This window comes from Dysidea avara, chromosome 12 (genome assembly GCF_963678975.1).
Source record: "Dysidea avara chromosome 12, odDysAvar1.4, whole genome shotgun sequence".
NCBI lineage: Eukaryota > Metazoa > Porifera > Demospongiae > Dictyoceratida > Dysideidae > Dysidea > Dysidea avara.
Genome location: NC_089283.1, coordinates 13671589 through 13688517, shown reverse-complemented (window position 1 = coordinate 13688517; position 16929 = coordinate 13671589). Strand labels below are relative to the sequence as shown.

The 16929-nt window shown below is 38.5% G+C and overlaps 1 long non-coding RNA gene across 5 annotated transcripts; it reads right to left on the bottom strand.

Annotated features, from left to right (window-relative positions):
* Positions 1–2: 2 nt before the first annotated feature.
* LOC136240939 (uncharacterized) lies at positions 3–1201 on the bottom strand. 5 transcript variants are annotated; one of them, XR_010694044.1, is made up of 6 exons: positions 956–1201; positions 762–805; positions 532–707; positions 426–482; positions 188–372; positions 3–137 (listed from the first exon to the last, which is right to left on the bottom strand). It is a non-coding gene; the product is annotated as an uncharacterized lncRNA (long non-coding RNA). The 5 variants fall into 5 exon arrangements; XR_010694045.1 differs by having other exon boundaries at positions 422–482; positions 762–1201; XR_010694043.1 differs by having other exon boundaries at positions 762–1201.
* Between the last annotated feature and the right edge of the window lie 15728 nt (positions 1202–16929).

Genomic DNA, 16929 nt, shown 5'->3' with positions numbered 1-16929 from the left:
TGTTATCAGTGAGTATAACCAGACATAAAACAGCCACTTAGTATGTGACTTGTTGGGCTAATGTGTTACGTAAGCTCACAAGAAGCATCTGACATACTGATAACCAAGTCCAAGAATCTTGTAATCACTAAGTACAACTGAAACAAGACTAAATATAATATAATTTGCATACTCTCAGTGAACTTACTTTTGTTTGCAATACGAGCATGGTCAGTGAAATAAGGACAAACAAGACGGAACAGGTTCTTGAAAGCACTCAACTCATTTACAGTGCCAGACAAGGTAGCAGCCGTCAGCTGTTGATAAAAAGTAGTGAAAAACATGAAGAAATGAGACCGGTTCCCAGAAGAAATGAGACCAGTCTCCACAAACCTAAATGGGTAAATATAAATTGCATACTGGACACTCTCAGTGTACTTACTTACAGATGTTAGCAATAAGAAGAATCTCCTAGAACTGAGACAAAGTCTATAATTCCTACCCTATTGAAAAGAAAATGAATAAAAGCACAATCAGGCTTAATGCACTTACAGCTGTAAGTAATTAGAAGATGACGTTGAACAACTCCATGAAAAAAGAACAACTGTCCACATATAGTCGCTACCAGATTCTTTAAAGGAAGCAGCTGCCATTGAAGGAAACTAACACTGCAGATGTTGTACACTGACATCCTGTAGAACTAAGAGGTCTGACAAGAAACTGTACCTCTGAAGAGTTATATAATATACAAAATCATAACAGCGGACCATGCATACTCTTACCATTGATGGCTGATGAACTGTGTCCATTCGTCATCCGCCATAAGCTGAGATAACAGGATATAAAACATGTAATACGTACACAGCAACACCAAAGTTGAATCCGGCATTTGCAGGCCATTGTCATACAATACACAATAAACAATTTAATACGGCTAAACCTATCGTACAAGCTATCAGTTTAGTCTAATACTTACTCATCTAGAGCTGTTTTTGATTGCTGCCATCGAAGGAATTGTCCACTTGGCCGCGCCACTTCACCACTACACTTGAGCCAGCAGGGATGTACAATTGTGGTCCATAACTATCATCGTGGCTCATTGGACGATGGCGCCGATCGCGCACACTCTTTCCGCGAGATACACCGTCATATCACTCACATTTACAACTGCTGTACAACAATAGCGACAAAGATGGCGACTTAATTGCATCTAATACGCATGCGCACACGGCTGACCCCTTCAATTTTAAACAGGCATTACTACGAACTTTTGCAGGTGTGCTAACTGTGCAAGAAAATCTAGATTTGTATGACTCTTAGATTGAATAATTATTTTTTCTGGTATTATATGCTTTGCTATATGAAAATGTGTGCGTATGAAATTATCACAACAAACTGAAGCTAATTAGCTAGCTATTGTGATTAACAGAAGTGTAACTACTTATAAATCATCATGACTTTGTTTGGTACAGTAAAAAAAATCTTAAGTCACATGAGATGGTGAAGCTAAAAATGAGACAATAATGAGATCTGATGGTGATTCTAAAAAGTTATCACATTTAGTTAAGTAAACAAAGCCATACAAATAATGTGTATTAAACTAAAGTATAATCTGTTTCCCATAATATAAGATGGAGTTGATACTAAAGTATAAGATAGTTAGTATAATGCAAGACTATACTGAGATTATTTGTATAGTTTAAGCCATTAGATATACCATCTTATATTCCTCTTTTTTCATAGTGTACTGGTTATCGGTCTAGCAAGCTTTTGAGAAGTAAACTAGCACATCTGGCTAGCAAAAGTTCCTGTAAGTGAATAAAATCGGCATTTTTGACGAATTTTTGACAGCCGTCGAGCTCGGTCCTACATTTATTTACTTAAAAACGTAATGAATTCCTTGATATATACGGGGAAACTTTAAGTAAGGTACTCCATATCTATTACGGGATAACTTTAAGTAAGCAACGCCACTTATATTACGGGGAAATTTTAAGTAAGCAACTCCATACCTTATACGGGGAACTTTTAAGTACTTTTCAAAAGATCACGTGATCCGTTAACCTTAGTGCAGACATGTAGGACAAAATGGCGAATAGTCAGCTGTAGCATGGCGCCTGCGCGTCATCCGGAATAGCTGAGAGTTGGTATCATACTAATTCCTGACATCCAGTTGTGGTAAGCTAGTAGCTAATTATACACCTATAAGTTGTATCACTTAGTACCCAGGGGTGGATTTTTTGAAAGGGGGGCTAAGCTGGACAGGACATAGGTAACTAGCCAGACATCAGAAGATACCAAGCTTTCTCACAAGGCCCTAGTTGTAAGATTCATGTAGTATCCATGGTAAAATTAGCTATTTGGAATAGTGACTAAATTAGTGTGCAAACCAACCTAGGGGGTCTGGGGGCATGCCACCCAGGAAATTTTTGAAAATTAAGCCCTCTAAAGGTGAATCTGAGAGTATTTTAGCAGTTTTTCAGTTGGAAAATAATGGAATTTCAGTTTATTATTATATGATTCAAATTTTACTTTTCCATTAAATCAAGACTGATTGCAATATGCATTGAGTATAGCTATCATGCATGCCTTTTCATTTGTAGCTACCAAGCTTTTAGATATACGTAGCTAGCTATATGCCATAATGCATCAGCTCCTCTTAGCCATGCTCTAATCAGCTAAATCTGTGAAGCAGAAACATGCATAGCTAAGTAGTAGTGATGTTGAAGATCACAATTATTAGTATGCATGCATACTCCTTAGCCTAATGACACTTTGTTAGCCATAACACCAATGAAGTGTACTGAAAAACGGAGCGCAGTGAAGGGTACTAGTAGCTATTAGCTAGTCCACTGGCAATCCTTAGCAAAGTGCAACTATATTTGCATTTATGGGCTATCTGAATTTATTGTTGTGATGGTCAACTTATTAGATCTGCCAGGTTATGAAGACTGAACTATAGGCTAGCTACAAATGCCAGCACCATAACCCACAGCATGGGGTCACATCAGAAGGTAACTGATACAGATTTTATATTACATTCAAAGCAAAGTTAATCTAATCAAAAACAGCCAAGCTGTAAAAAAAGGTGCGGCCCCCAAAAAGGCCATGGTGAAAAAAGATGTGAAATCCAAGGTGGCGGCCAAGAAATGGCTGTGATGGTAGGTTAATGGTTACATTTTAATAACGACAATTCAGGTGAATTTGGTGCCAAGACCAAGCGGCACAAAATTCACCTGAATTGTCGTTATTAAAATGTAACCATTAACCTACCATCACAGCCATTTCTTGGCCGCCACCTTGGATTTCACATCTTTTTTCACCATGGCCTTTTTGGGGGCCGCACCATTTTTTACAGCTTGGCTGTTTTTGATTAGATATCACTTCTTTTTGTATTTGTATACTGCAAAGCCGGCCTATGGCTGGCTTTGGGGCTTTTTTAACCCATGTGTTTTTTTCTTTACCACAGGAAGAAGAAAAGAACTTAAAGAAGATTTTTAATGCTTCAATTGTTTTTGATTTTATTAGTAATTATACAAATTATATACATATGTTTATTACATGCCCATTATTCCCCACAGGATATTTTTTTGCAGTTGATCTCTCTACTGGGTGACTTGAACTGTAGCTGAACTATATACAGGATGGTTTCTTTGTAGCTGAACTCTCTACAAGGTGACCTCTTCTAGCTGGTCTCTCTACAGGGTGATTTGTTTCTAGCTGAACTCTCTACAGGTGATTTGTTTGCAGCTAAACTCTCTACATGGTGGTTTGTTTATAGCAGAACTCTCTACATGATGGTTTCTTTGTAGCTGAACTCTCCATAAGGTGACTTCGTCTAGCTGAACTCTCTACAGGGTGATTTTTTTGTAGCTGAACTCTCTACAGGGTGATTTGTTTGCAGCTGAACTCTCTACATGATGGTTCCTTTGTAGCTGAACTCTCTACAAGGTGACTTTGTCCAGCTGATCTCTCTACGGGGTGATTTGTTTCTAGCTGAACTCTCTGCAGGTGATTTGTTTGCAGCTAAACTCTCTACATGGTGGTTTCTTTGTAGCTGAACTCCCTACATGATGGTTTCTTTGTAGCTGAACTCTCTACAAGATAACTTCTTCTCTACAGGGTGATTTGTTGTAGTTGAATTCTCTACAAGGTGGTTTGTTTGAGGCTGAACTCTCTACATGGCGGTTTCTTTGTAGCTGAACTCTCTACAGAGTGATTTGTTTGCAGCTGAACTCTCTACATAATGGTTTCTTTGTAACTGAACACTCTACAAGGTGACTTCTTCTAGCTGATCTTTCTACAGGGTGAATTGTTGTAGCTGAACTATCTACAAGGTAACTTCTTCTAGCTGATCTCTCTACAGGGTGATTTGTTTGTAACTGAACTCTCTGCATGATGGTTTCTTTGTAGCTGAACTCTCTACAAGGTGACTTCTTCTAGCTGATCCCTCTACAGGGGGATTTACTTGTAGCTGAACTCTCTACAAGTGATTTATTTGCAGCTGAACTCTTTATGTGGTGGTTTCTTTGTAGCTGAACTCTCTACAAGGTGACCTCTTCTAGCTGATCTCTCTACAGGGTGATTTGTTTCTAGCTGAACTCTCTACAGGTGATTTTTTGCAGCTAAACACTCTACATGGTGGTTTCTTTGTAGCTGAACTCTGTACATGATGGTTTCTTTGTAGCTGAACTCTTTACAAGGTGACTTCTTCTAGCTGAACTCTCTATGGGGTAATTTCTTTGTAGCTGAACTCTCTATATGATGGTTTCTTTGTAACTGAACTCTCTACAAGGTAACTTCTTCTAGCTGATCTTTCTACTGGGTGATTTGTTTGCAGCTGAAATCTCTACATGGTGGTTTCTTTGTTGCTGAACTCTCTACAAGGTGAATTCTTCTACCTGATCTCTCTACAGGGTAATTTGTTTGTAACTGAACTCTGTACAAGTGCGTTTTTGTGGGTGATCTCACTGCAGGTTGATTTGTTTGCAGCTGAACTCACTAAAGGGTGATTTTGCTTGTAGCTGAACTCCTTGCATTGTATCTAGTTTCTAGCTGATCTCTCTACAGGGTGATTTGTTTGTAGCTGATCTCTCTACAAGTTGATTTGTGTGTAGCTGATCTCTCTGCAGGTTGATTAATTTGTAGCCGATCTCTCTACAAGGTAATTTGTTTGTAACTGAACTGTCTATAAGGTGATTTATTTGTAGCTGATCTCTCTGCAGGTTGATTTGTTTTAGCTGAACTCTCTACAGGGTGATTTACTTGTAGCTGAACCCCTTACATTGTGTCTAGTTTCTAGCTGATCTCTCTACAGGGTGATTTGTGTGTGGCCGATCTTTCTACAGGTTGATTTGTTTGTAGCCGATCTCTCTACAAGGTAATTTGTTTGTAGCTGAACTCTGTACAAGGTACTTTTTTGTAGGTGATCTCACTGCAGGTTGATTGTTTTGTAGCTGAACTCACTAAAGGGTGATTTGCTTGTAGCTGAACTCCTTACATTGTGTCTAGTTTCTAGCTGATCTCTCTACAGGGTGATTTGTTTGTAGCTAATCTCTCTACAAGTTGATTTGAGTGTAGCTGATCTCTCTGCAGGTTGATTAATTTGTAGCCGATCTCTCTACAAGGTAATTTGTTTGTAGCTGAACTCTCTATAAGGTGATTTGTTTGCAGCTGAACTCTCTACATGGTGGTTTCTTTGTTGCTGAACTCTCTACAGGGTGTTCTGCTTGTAGCTGAACTCTCTACAGGGTGATTTGTTTCTAGCTGATCTCTCTACAGGGTGATTTTTGTAGCTGACCTCTCTTCAGGGTGATTTTTTTCTAGCTGATTGCTCTACAGGTTGATTTGTTTGTAGATGAACTCTCTACAGGGTAATTTGCTTGTAGCTGAACTCCTTACTTTGTGTCTAGTTTGTAGCTGATCTCTCTACAGGGTGATTTGTTTGTAGCTGATCTCTATACAAGTTGATTTGTGTGTAGCTGATCTCTCTGCAGGGTGATTTGTTTGTAGTCGATCTCTCTACAAGGTAATTTGTTTGTAGCTGAGCTATCTATATGGTGATTTGTATGTAGCTGATCTCTCTGCAGATTGATTTGTTTTAGCTGAACTCTCTACAGGGTGATTTGTTTCTAGCTAATCTCTCTACAGGTTGATTTGTGTGTAACTGATCTCTCTACAAGCTGATTTGTTTGTAGCTGATCACTCTGCAGGTTGATTTGTTTCTAGATGATCTCTCTACAGGTTGATTTGTTTGTAGCTGAGCTCTCTGCAAAGTGTTTTGTTTGTAGTTGATCTCTCTACAAGGTGATTTTTTGTAACTGACCTCTCTTCAGGGTGATTTGTTTCTAGCTGATATCTCTACAGGGTGATTTTTTGTAGCTGACCTCTCTTCAGGGTGATTTGTTTCTAGCTGATCGCTCTACAGGTTGGTTTGTTTGTAGCTGAACTCTCTACAGGGTGATTTGCTTGTAGCTGAACTCCTTACATTGTGTCTAGTTTGTAGCTGATCTCTCTACAGGGTGATTTGTTTGTAGCTGATCTCTATACAAGTTGAATTGTGTGTAGCTGATCTCTCTGCAGGTTGATTTGTTTGTAGCCGATCTCTCTACAAGGTAATTTGTTTGTAGCTGAACTATCTAAAAGGTGATTTGTTTGTAGCTGATCTCTCTGCAGGTTGATTTGTTTTAGCTGAACTCTCTACAGGGTGATTTATTTGTAGCTGAACTCCTTACATTGTGTGTAGTTTGTAGCTGATGTCTCTACAGGGTGATTTTTTGTAGCTGAACACTCTACAGGGTGATTGCTTGTAGCTGAACTCCTTACATTGTGTCTAGTTTCTAGCTGATGTCTCTACAGGGTGATTTTTTGTAGCTGAATTCTCTACAGGGTGATTTGTTTCTAGCTTATCTCTCTACAGGTAGATTTGTTCATTGCTGATCGCTCTAAAGGTTGATTTGTTGCAGCTGAACACCCTGCAAAGTGTTTTGTTTGTAGCTGATCACTCTAAAGGGTAATTTGTTTGTAGCTGAACTCTCTCCACAGTGACTTGTGTGTAGCTGAATTCTGTGTAACTGAATTCTCTAGAGAGTGACTTAATTGTAGCTGAATTCTCTACACAGTGAATGACTTGTTTATAGCTGAACTTTCTTCAGTGTGACTTGTAATGTTCTGAATCTCTATAGTGATATATTTGCATAACTCTCCACATGGTGACTGTCTTCTTGCTGAACTGTCTATAAGATTAACTGTTTGCAGCTGAACTCCCTACAGAATAACTTGTGATGTAATAAAATTCTATAATGGAATAAATAAATTAGCCGAATGCTCTATTAGGGTGACTGTTCTATTAGAGTATCTCGATCTCGCATTTGCTACACGGAGTTGGCTTTCGAATCATAACTCAGTGGTTTGTACTCCGATTCTTCTGTACTACTGCAAGGACTTTCAATGAAGATTATTCCAGCTATACACCGATTTTCAGCTCATTGCTCTAAGCGGTTTGCCTAGTAGGCGTGAAAACTAATACTTTTTTATTCATAAAAATCGATCGCGTAATTGTGACACAGGTTGTATTTTGTGTCATATCTCCGTGGTCTTTATCTCGATTCCTTTCAAACCACCAAAAGGCACTCCTACGATGGTTACTCCATCTACATAGCAATTTTCAACTCATTCCATGAAGCGGTTTACCCTGTAGGCGTGACAACAAATCTATCTTGTTTTACGCGAATAATCGGTCATAACTCCTGAACCATTCATCGGATTTGTACCAAATTTGATGCTAGGATTCGCCTTTGGACTCCCTTTCTGTGTGCCAACTTTCAAGGCGATCGGAGTACGCGTTTGCTTGTTATAGCAATTTTTGCAAGTGTGCGAAAAGACGAAGAAAAAAACGAAGAAAAAAAAACGAAACTTTGGCAGCTCGTATCTCGGAAATGGCTGGAGCGATTTCCTTCAAATTTGGAATGTAGACTCCCTTGGCTGGCGGGCAACTGTGTAGCAAATTTGGTTCCAATCAGATAAGTGATCACCGAGATACAAATGTGTGAAAATGACGTTTTCGTTCTTCCTGTCAATATACTCACGGGTGTGGCGCGCCAGCTTCTTGGGCCGCACGACACACTACCGTGTGTCTTGATATGCTATAGCTGCCTTATGAGACTGCAAATTACCAAAGACTACAGTTTGCTAAATGGCTGAGTTGGTAGCTATATACTGAAGCTGATAAATCTAACCAATTAAACCAACTAACACTTTTTGAATCATATAATTCGTTTTAAATATGAAAACCACACTAATCACCTCTTATAGCCACACTGCTAATCATCTGAATACAACAAAACCCACAATTACAACTTTTGTAACTGGAGATGCAACCTACAATTGAAACTTGTTTTTTAGGGAACTCTAGAGAAAAAGGAAGCTATATCCTACTGGAACAGAGTTGAACAATAGGTATATAGTTACATAGACATCATTATTTGTGTTGGTAGTGATGCATATAGTTCCTGAAATAAGTCTGTTTTTGATACACACAGAAGATATAGGGTTTTATTGGCTAAATACTAAGAAAGGAAGGGGGGGCTACAGCCACCTTAACCCCCCACCCCCTAAATCCACCCCTGGTACCCACAGTACACCAGAGGGCATTAGCTATATGGGGATTTACTATTTAAATGGCCTTTGGCATTAGTTTTCTTGCTTAACGTAATGGCAATGGCTTCATGTTGGTTCTTTGGAACTACCTCGAAGTTGGGAGGGGAAACAGTGGGGAATTTTCTGCCTCGATTTGTGAATCCCCACTCATTCCTCTCCCTGCCCATACTGGGTTAGGGGATAGGCATTATGGGAATAACATTAATGTAGTTGTACATTTGATGATCATAATGGCCAATTCAAACCACGAGAAACCAATTAGTTGTAGCAAGGTATCTCTCAGTCCTGTATACCCTTAAATGCACCTATCAGTGTAATGCCCGAATACCACAAGTATGGGCTGAGGGTATGAACCTTATCCACAATGATATCACAACATTAAAATGGTGGCAATAGTGGGGAACTTGTACAGAGGGGTATTAGGAGATGTGGTGATAATGCATGCACTGCAGCAAGTGGGAAGGTGAGGCATATACATCTACTTACAAGACAAATTTGTATCCACATCACAACTGCGGTCTGGTTTTTGCTTAGTCACATCACTTGATCATGCTACCTTATCTAATGGTTCCATGCTGTAAAAGCCACAAGTGAAATTCCTTTTGGCTACTACAGTTGAAAACGTAGTGAAGTCTCCACTAACGTGGCTATTTTGTCAATTATGATGTCATTGTGTAGCGATATGGGTTTTTGCCATTTTCTGATGTCACCTAAAGAAACCGATAACCAATGGTCGATCTGATATTTGCAAGGCACAGTTTTCAACAAATGTAGCCAGCCGTAGATAATAATACTATACCCATTTATGATCTACTATAGCTCTTTTATGCTAAATGCAATCTATGGTCTATGTTTGTGGTGTGGCTTCCATTGTTCAACCCAGAAGCACCACAAATATTTTATGCATGTTCCCATCAAGGCTTAAATGGAGTACTTTGCATTACTTCAAATTTTAATGGCTGGTAGAGAATACAGATTCTGCCCTCCTTAGTTCTCCTGTGGCTTTTCATAATCTCTAAAGTACTGGCTTTTACTATTTCATTTTAAACAATGGATAAGCACTTCAGCAAGGCAAAAAATCAACTGTGGCTTCTAGCTTTGTTCAGCACAGCCTCAATAAACAAGGAGCAGTGACACTAAAAGTGCCACTGATTAAGTAAAAAATCAATGTAATCCCACTGTCAAGGGTGCGAATATTGCTAGCAATATTGATTCTTGTAGCACTGTTACCAATTACCGATATGGGCTAAAATTCCCATATTGATGGCCAATCTGATTATCGGTACACCTCTAATTGTGGATATGGTCCATTAAAGGAAGGTGGAGGTTGTATTGTTAAAATTTAAGGGTGCCCAAGAGCAATACCAATGCAAGATTTGAAACATTCTTTGGATGCCAGCTACTACACTTGTATTACTAAAGCCTGGCTCAAAATCAGAATATAGATCACATATACATGCAACTGTGTATATCCCCTCCTAGCCATGAACCTCAGGTTTTGCTACATGGGGGTTTATATTGTCAATATGTCTCAGTACATGTAGGCATGAAATTGTAATTTTATGTCAATATCACAATTACATAATAAAAATGTCCTGCTTAAAGCTTGTCTTATTCTATTTTAACATCTTTGTCTGGAAAACTCACATAATCGGTATAATTATCATCTTTAAAGTAAATTGTCCACTGATCAATGTCTTTATTGTAGGCAATCAGTTCTCCTGTAAACCACTCTCAGTCATATTTTGCCTTTACTTTTCCTCCTATCTTGGGTTCATTGCTAGGACTGGCGCCCTTCTTTTTCTTGCCTGCTTTAAGTCATCTTCATCATTCAAAAAGTGTTGCTGGACCATAAATAGCTGCAGTATCTCTTGGCTTCTCTTGCTTTGTGATCATTTCCTTTTAGCTTGCTCTTTTTAGCATCCTCTGGTCTACCAATAGCATAATAAGATTAATCATTAAGCCATTAACTAATATATATATATATTAACAGTATTATAATGTTGCACATGCACAAAGAACATCATTAGGGGTCCACAGGTGCTGGCAATCTCCCTTGTTTCCTGACCTTTTCCCATGAACCCAAAGCTTATTAATATTTTTCTTTCTACCTGTTTTTGTTATAACAGAATTTAATAACTTGTTTATCAGCACGTGTTACATACAAAACTCTAATTACAGCGATAATTGTGTTGCAAATAAGTTACAAATGTAATTGTATTTCTTGTACTTGTATGGTGTGTTTAGATAAGAATCAGTGTGCTGGTAATTCTGTACATAGCTCATTTGGCATAGCTAACACAGACATTATTGTCTGAATGTGTGTCCCTCCTATCAATATGTAAATGTTTGTTAGCCATATTATTATCATTACAGCTATATCCCCATTACACATCATTTAAACAACAATTAGTACAAAAGCCCTTCTGTATTCAATCTAATCATTATGGAGAAATGGACAAATCACTGGGAAGCCATAAATGCTACTGTGTGACTAGAGCTACAGAATCAGCACCTTGCACTGTAAAACATTGGGCACAAAGGAGGACAAATGAAAGTGGGTGAATTGCATGATGTGTGTGTGCATTGTATACACTACAGTAAGCCAAAAGGCATCAGTCAGCATCTAACAGTTAGCTTGTATCATTAGCCGTTCTGACTGAAGGCTGCCTGTCATCACAAAATCTGTTTTAAAAAATTTTGTATCAATCTATCCGAAGTATTTATTGGCTGTTCTGAAGATACTGTTAGGTTTGTTACTACCATCAATAACGAACGTTTAGCATGGCTTAAGCAAATTTGACAAAGGAAATTTGCCAAACTTTTATTTGCCTATTAGTTATTTTTATACTGTTCAGTACTGGCCATATACAGTAAGTTTGCCAAACTTTTATCCGCCAACCTGCTTTGCATGCTGATTCACCAAAATTAAATTGCTCCAAACTGTCATCATTTATAGTACCTAACTAGTGCTGCCCATAGTAGCTATGTACCTACAATGTTTTACTAGGGTATATTAACACTTGCAAATGTTTTATTGACCCTGCTGATAGTGCATTAATAAGCATAGAGACTATTCTTCCAACCAACTTAATCAGCCTGTTTATTTAATTCTTCATATGTTACCACTAATATTTATCAACAGACTTCAGTATTATCAAACACACTGGTATAAATTTTGGTTAGGGTTGGCTCAGCTATTCACTTCAATCCACGCTTGCCTTGAGCTCAGAAAAAAATTACCTTCATACTGACAGTTTAAAATCATCATTTTGCTAAACAGGTGATACTAAAGTTATGGTTAGGGTTGGCACAGATTACCACATTGCTATATATTGACAAATCCATGAAGTCAGTAGCTAGCATGGTGGCACAATGGTTCCAGTCTGAGATCAAATCCTGAGATCCAATCCCAAATGTTTTCCCTTCATTTATAATTATAGGAGCTAGCCTGACAAAGTTGGCATCCAGGACCAGACATGGGAATTGAAAGCAAAGATTTTTCACATTTCCGGTAGATTGGATAACAATTGTGCTCTTCATATCCACTACAGCATCAATGATGGACTTCTGATACGGATAAAAGGAGAGAAGCAAAAAAGATTCAACTAAAGTTAAAACTTTACTGGCCTCGGCACCATCCAAAGAATCATTACTGTGATGGGAGCTCTGAGAACTAACAGTGTTGGTGATGGGCAGTCTGGTGCTGGGACTTGCTTCTACAGGCACCTGCACACAACACAGTATTATTTAATTTTGTATGAAGATTCATGAGGTATAAGACTCACCAGTGAATGTCCAGTTCTTTTGGGGTTACGTTGTAATAATTCTGAGCAACTGCTGCAAAGAGGCCTTCCTTCAGGACTGCATGCAGTCATAGTATAGAAGATCTGCAGCCTCATAACAGCACACTTACAGTCAATGTGGTTGAACCGCCAAAAGTCACGTGATCAAAATTAAATGATAAAGGGCCGCTAAAATCACGTGATACTGGCTAAGGCAGGGAGTGATCATAGAGGGTGTGCGCGGTGGTACCACAATTGATTTGAAAAGCAAAAGCTTATGTAGCAGCCCAGGTAATAAATACAGTACTGTACCAGTGAATTCATGGGACGCCGGGATTGCGTGACAGTGGAAGGCAGACACATCACTACAGATAACTAAGATCACGTGACACAGTGACTTAAAATTATTATTTTATTATTATTATTATTAAAGGACAAAAATTGCTTGGCAGTACAAGACTGTCAAGCTAGGCCGCAGCCGGACCTTTGAGAGTGCCCATATCTTGTTGTTCTCCATAAATCATCAAGTTTCTCCCGTAAAGATGACGGAGATGATTACTTAAAGTTTCCCCGTAATGAAGACGGAACACATAACTTAAAGTTACTCCGTAAGTATGATGGCGCTGGTTACTTAAAATTTTCCCGTAAAGGGTGTGGTAATTTTTGCGTTTTAAGTAAATTTCTGCAAGACCGTTGAGCTCAGCCAGATGGCAAACAATTTTGGAATTCAATGATATTTGGTGTGATAGTAGTTGGACCCATGCCACACCAGTTTGACTTGGGAGGGTTACTTTGGCATCGCTGCTGTGTGCTCCAGTGGCATTGAAACTTTTTCGAGTCCAAAATTTTGTTTTTGCGATGTTGCGGCTGGAAATTGCTCCAGATAATGCAGCCACTGATGATTTTAGTTTAGAGTACAGTTAGTAAGAAAGGTTGAGAGTGCATATTGTAGCTTGAAGAGACATTTCCTTGAAGATATAGCAAAAACTCTCGTAATTTGTAAATATATTCACCGATTTATACGACAAGACATTAATGAAAAATAATGCCAATCTGGCATTTTCTAATAAGTGGTACCTAGCCTAGCATTTGTGGGTGGTTTGGTAGTTGATTCTCAGAGGTCAAAATTTCACGTTGCGGGCCCTAAAATTGCTATGTAGATGGAGTAACCATCGTAGGGGTGCCTTTTGGTGGTTTGAAAGGAATCGAGATAAAGACCATGGAGATATGACACAAAACCCAACCTGTGTCACAATTATGGGATCGATTTTTATGAATAAAAAGTATTAGTTTTTCCGCCTACTAGGTAAACCGCTTAGAGCAATGAGCTGAAAATCGGTGTATAGCTGGAATAATCTTCACAGAAAGTCCTTGCAGTAGTACAGAAGAATCGGATTACAAACCACTGAGTTATGATTCGAAAGCCAACTCTGTGTAGCAAATGCGAGATCGAGATACTCTAATGGAACAGTCACCCTAATAGAGCATTCAGCTAATTTATTTACTCCATTATAGAATTCTATTATATTAGGCCACACCAAGTCAAACCTTAGTTTATGGTCACCCGCCCGCATGGTAAACCTGGAACCCTAGTTTATGAGGACTATTATTAATATTACAGGTGCTTAAGTGCATGTGACCCAGCAAGACACTTATTTTTTACTGCAAAAGATCGAGATACTCTAATAGAGCAGTCAGGAATTCCAATAGAGCAGTCACACTACTCTTAACTCTAATATTAGGTATAATTTTTTATATGCCACACTAATAAAATGTTTCTAACTATAGCTAGTTTTGTCCTTGATTATATAGCTTTTATTATTATTATTATTATTGTTTACTGAGCAGTCAGCCCTGCTGGTGTGCTCAGGAATCACAGCTGTTCAGATTATAACTGTTACTAATGCTTCTGTAACCAAAGTAATTTCAGTAGTATTAACTACTAGCCCATGCAGATGGGCCATAGCTTTAACTTTATAATTCAAATGTAGTCCTCTAATGATTAGTCTAGTAACTTCAAATTCCTTATCACTGAACACTACAGGGGTATGGAAAGCCGGCAACATTCGGTGAGCTTAATTAAACTTAAACTTTTCCATAACTAAAATTAGATTGGCAAGTAGAAACCCTTATAGTTTAAACATTCCCAGATGATCACTAAAGAACACTAGTCTGGAGCACTCAATGACTCAAAACTTTGACAGTTACTTTCCTCAAGGTTTACTGAATAGAAGGCTGGAAACGCATAGCTAGTGGGCTAAGACTTCACATTTGAATGAAGAATTTCTGATGTGAAAATAGAAGTTAAATTTCATTTTGGATCATGATCATTTGAACAACTTAGCTATAAGTCATAGTAATACTTTCCTGACATAGCTAATGAGACATTTATTTCACTTGGATTGCATAAGTAGCTACATGAGCAAAACATTTCCTATAGTATATTCTAAATAAATAAATAAATATACTTAAATGCTATACATCAGTGTATAGCTAGCCATGATCCATCAACAACTTTCCTAGTGCATTTTTTGCCGAAGCACAACTAGTCAACTACTTATGTTGTTGGTTAAGTTTGACTAAAAACAAAATCAACATGAATTTGCTAAATTGAGCAAATAATAATACCATACAGTATATTGTCACAGTAGAATCTATAGTCCTGAAGTCCTGATCATCCGCCCGCCCGCATCCATTTGTAGGCTTGGGAGTGACCAGAAACTAAGGTATGACTTGGAGTGGCCTTACAAGTTATTCTGTAGGGAGTTCAGCTGCAAACAGTTAATCTTATAGACAGTTCAGCAACAAGCAAGTCACCCTATAGAGAGTTCAACTACAAATATATTGCTGTAGTGATTCAGACATTACAAGTCACACTGAAGAGAGTTCAGCTATAAACAAGTCATGCACCCTGTAGAGAGTTCAATTCACTCTGTAGAAGTTCTGCTACAAACAAGTCTTCATGCAGAGAGTTTAACAACCAAAATCCACCATGTAAAGACTTCAGCTTTACTAACAAGTTACTCTGTAGAGAGATCAGCTAGAAATAAGAGAGAGCTCAGCTAGAAAACGTCACCTTGTAGAGAGTTCAGCTACAAACAAATCACACTGTAGAGAGATCAGACAGAAGAAGCCACCTTGTAGAGGGTTCAGCTGTGAAGTGATCACCCTAGAGAGAGTTCAGCTAGAAAAAAAGCCACCCTGTAGAGAGTTCAGCTACAAAGAAACCATCCTGTAGAGAGATCAGCTAGAAACAAGTCACCTGTAGCAACATCAGCTACAAAGAAACCATCCTGTAGAGTCAGCAGCTATATTGACAGCCAATGGAGCACAACGATCACCTTTGATGGAGCTACTCAATGTGCCTGTAGCTAAAACATCTCGACCTAAAACCATGAATACAGGAAAAGCACGTGTACTAACAAGTGCAGAGTGTTTGAAAGCCTTGCAAGAGAAAGAGAATGAGAAAAAGAGAAAAGCTGAAGAAAAGGAACAACGAAAGCAAGAGCGATTAATGAAAAAACAATTGAAGGAAGAGCAATTGAAGCGTAAGAAAGAAGAGAAGGCACAGCAAGCAGCACTGAGGGAAGCAAAGCACCTTGAAAAACAAACTAAGCAGCCACGACAGAGAAAGCAGAGGAGGAGGAATACACATGTTGACGATGAAGCAGGCAGTGTAACCCAGAATGCATTAACAGACGGTTCCACACTTATTTCAGAACAAGTATCTAATGATGCTGCAAGTGATCACCATTCCCCCAATACAGCAGAAGACAATACTGGCAGAGGTACCTCAAAACGAAAACCTAGTAGTCAAATACAATCAGTTGCCAAGAGAGCAAGAAACAATGCTGATGATGAGATTGATGTTGACAGGTGCTGCATGTGTTTTGGTCACTTTGCTGATGATGCAGGCACAGGGAGGGAGTGGCTAATGTGTTGCTGTACAAGATGGATACATGAAGACTGTATTGATAATGAAGATGTTGATATAGTCCAGTCATTTTATGAAAAAAAAGGGGTCAACCTTTAACTAATTGCAACACAAATGGTTTCAACAGTTTCTAGCACAGAAAAATGTGCTCTATAACATATCAAAAGTCCCAGAAAATCCCATAAGGGGAAAGTGACCTTTTGCATGACCTTTTTGCCATTTTTAGCAAAAAGTAGGATTTGTGCTTCTATTTCAGCTGTACATTATCCAAACTATTTATATTTGGTATCAAATGATTGCTCGCTCACTATAAGGAACAATATGACACTTGTTTGGTATCCATAGCTTAATCTGTTCTAAAGTTATCATCATTTACTGGACAAAACTAATATTATTTAGTACCGCCCACGCACTTAATTAAATTTTGGTTTAAGCTATTTATTGCTTGTCTAATGATAGTTTTCCCATGGCAAGGGACTATTTTCATAACAGAGGGTCATAATGAAGACTAGAAGGTGAATGTGTTACCATGGAAACCGAGAAATAGCATAGCTTTATATACAATTCGGTCAT